The sequence below is a fragment of the Silene latifolia genome, chromosome 9, assembly GCF_048544455.1.
Source record: "Silene latifolia isolate original U9 population chromosome 9, ASM4854445v1, whole genome shotgun sequence".
NCBI lineage: Eukaryota > Viridiplantae > Streptophyta > Magnoliopsida > Caryophyllales > Caryophyllaceae > Silene > Silene latifolia.
Genome location: NC_133534.1, coordinates 26,599,485 through 26,602,693, shown reverse-complemented (window position 1 = coordinate 26,602,693; position 3,209 = coordinate 26,599,485). Strand labels below are relative to the sequence as shown.

The 3,209-nt window shown below is 44.1% G+C and overlaps 1 non-coding gene across 1 annotated transcript; it reads left to right on the top strand.

The window, feature by feature from the left end:
• Window positions 1–1,837: 1,837 nt before the first annotated feature.
• On the top strand, window positions 1,838–1,944 carry LOC141604006 (small nucleolar RNA R71). Its single transcript, XR_012525835.1, has one exon. It is a non-coding gene; the product is annotated as a small nucleolar RNA R71 (small nucleolar RNA).
• The last annotated feature ends 1,265 nt before the right edge of the window (window positions 1,945–3,209 follow it).

The following is a 3,209-nucleotide window of genomic DNA, read 5'->3' as shown; positions in this document are numbered from 1 at the left end:
CCTGAGCCAACATTTATAACTGCACCAGCAGTGTGCAGAAATGGCTTACCCAAAATGATAGGTATGTGAGCATCTTCGGGCATATCTAGTACAACGAAGTCAACAGGGAAAAAGAACTTTCCTATTTGCACAGGAATGTCCTCTAAGACTCCTATAGGTCGAACCGCAATGATCATCATCCATCTTTGTCATGTTAGTGACTGCAAACCTAGTCAATTTCAACTTCCTAGCAAGACTCAAAGGCATGACACTAATACTGGCTCCTAGGTCACATAATGCCTTCTCAATAGAAAAGGTGCCAATATTACATGGGACTGAAAAGCTACCTGGGTCTTCTAGTTTATGAGGTGCGGTATGGGTCAAATAAGAACATGACTCCTCAGTTAGTGCGACAGATTGCACAGTTTCAAGTGACTTCTTTTTAGACAAAAGTTGCTTCATAAATTTCATGTAAGCAGGCACTTGATTAACTAATTCAAGAAAAGGAACTTGTACATTCAAGCTACGAATAACATTTTCAAATTTGTTAAGCGATACCTGTTCCTTCGTCGGCACTAATCTCCCTGGATAGGGGGCTATAAGAAGTAACTTAGCCCTCTCCTATAGGTCTCTCACACCGGCGTCAGTGGATTTAGGCTGAAAGTCCACTACCTTCTCCTTGTTGAAGCTCGAACCCTCTTCAGACCGTCTCAAAAATAAGCCATTAATCGTCATCGGGTCATACTTTGGAACCGGGACTGACCCATCAGCATTTGGGTCTTGCCTCAATATTTCCGGAGTCGTCGTACCCCGAAACAAGTGGTCCCTCAAGTTATTAGGCATTGGAGGACGAAAAGGTTCAATATCAGCAGCGTTGTCAGTCGATCGACCATGTTGGTCAGTTGATCGACTGACTTCTACAGGACCAGAAGCTGTTTTGTTTCGCGAGTCAGTCGATCGACCGGGTATGTCAGTCGATCGACTGATATACCTGGTAGTCGACTTTTTCTTGCCACTGTTCGTCACTGCCTTCTTCTTGCTTGGTTCCGCCTCATCTTTTTCAGTGACATCCTCAACCATAGCGGGCCCATCAAGGGTAGACCCACTCCTCAAGGTGATAGCATTAAGGGTCTCCTTTTGGTCCGGCTGCGACGGTAATTGCTCCGGAGCTCTTGTTGCACTCTTGCTAGCCAATTGAGCAATTTGGCTCTCTAACATCTTCATCCCGACCTCTCTAGCTTGAGACTCCTTCAGCAACAAACTTTTCAACTCGGCAAAATCGGAGCCATGGGACTGCTGTTGCTGCTGAGGGACATACGGAGGTTTTTGGTACGGCTGTTGCTACTTATGAGGGGGCACATAACTTTGCTGTTTCTCCTGTGGAGGTGGAGTCGGATTTTGGACATTTTGGCTACTCCACCTCAAGTTTGGATGGACATTCGGCTCAAAATAAGTATTTGTCTGCCTATAATGTTGAAAAGCAGCACAAGACTCATAGGGATTAGGACAAAAATCTGAAATATGTCCCTCAGCTCCACATCTTTTGCAGGCGAAAGGACCGTCTGACACAGCATTCACTTGATAGATCCCTCCTTTCGAAGCTCCTCCTAACTCGTACTTATCAAATCTCGCCGTAAGAGCCTCTAATGCAGCTATAAAAGGGGATTCAGCAGCTCTCCTTTGATTTCCCCAGGAATTTCCATACTCAGCTTTATGGGTGGCCAAATCATCAATAATTTTCCACCCCTTAGTTTCTCCAACATTCTCCTGGAATCTGCCACTAGTTGCCGCATCTAGGATAGCCCTCTGATCGTCATAAAGCCCATTATAGAATTGATTGCATAGGCTCCATTTCTCGAACCCATGATGTGGAATAGTTCGCACCAGCTTCTTGAAACTGACCCACGCCTCATGAAAATTCTCATCAGGACCCTGTTTAAAGCTCGTGATCTGAGCTCTAATGGCATTGGTCTTCGAGGCAGAGAAATATTTCTTGTAGAATGCTAGAGCCAGCAAATTCCAATCAGTGATCCCGTTAGCAGCTCGATCCAGGTCCCGGTACCACTCCCTTGCAGCATCACGAAGTGAGAATATGAACATCGTCTCCTTCACCTGGTCTTGGATCACACCGGTTGGTGGGGGTATGGAACAGCAGTAATCAACGAATGTCTCCATATGCTTAGCTGCATCTTCATTTGCAGCTCCCCCGAATTGGTTTCTCTCAACCAAGTTGATATAAGACGGTTTTTGCTCGAATTTCCTATCCGTCCCTGGTAATGCGAATCCCTTATAAAGATTCTCAGCTGTCGGCTCAGAGTGACTGGCTATACTCGCTTCTTCAGCCATGTCTGGAGATGTGACGGTCTCAGCTGAGGAAGTAGAAATAGGTGACGAAGGTGGATCCTCCTCAAACAGCTCGTTCTCGTAGTAACTGGACAGAGTACTCAGCTCTTTCTCTGTCGGCAATACCCTAGATGATCGTCTCAACTCGCGCAAAGTCTTCTCAATCTCAGGATTGAACGGTAGTAATTCACCACCCTGTGACCTGCGCATAAGAGGAAACTACAAGTAGAATATGAGAATAGTTTAAGGAACAGATGTCCCTTAAACTGAGAAAAGACTAAAATAAAAACAACTAAAAATTTAAACAATTGCCTCCCCGGCAACGGCGCCAAAATTTGATACCCGTCGTAAGGTGTCAAAGATAATATTTATAATTCCAACTACAACTATAGATAGCGGTAGCAGGGTCGAACCACAGAGAGGCGAATGCAATTATTAGTTGTCTGATTTTAGTCTAAAGTAACAAGTGAGTAGTGGGGGGTTGCTTTGAGTTGATCTATAACTAAGGCAATAAATGAAAAGTAAACTAAAGAAATAGATGAAATCAAATATTAAAAGGGTGCTAAGATGGTCGGTTCACTATAGTTTCGGCGGCAGCATCCTAGGTAAGTCTGAAACAAACACGTGAGACGGGAAAAATAAGAAGTCCTCTCGGTCCATTCTTAACAGGTAGCATCTTTCGATCTCGCTACAGGTCCCTAATGTCAATAATGCTAACATTCGTCCTGAAAAGTGATTTAAAAGTCTAAATTAACTTATCTTTCGATCTCATTAATTTAGTCGTCTTAATTAGGTAGTCTATTTCCCTCCCCTATCTTTAGATCTTACTGGGTCGGTCAATTCCTAAACATTCAACTAGTCGCGTGCACTCGATTCGTCAAATATAG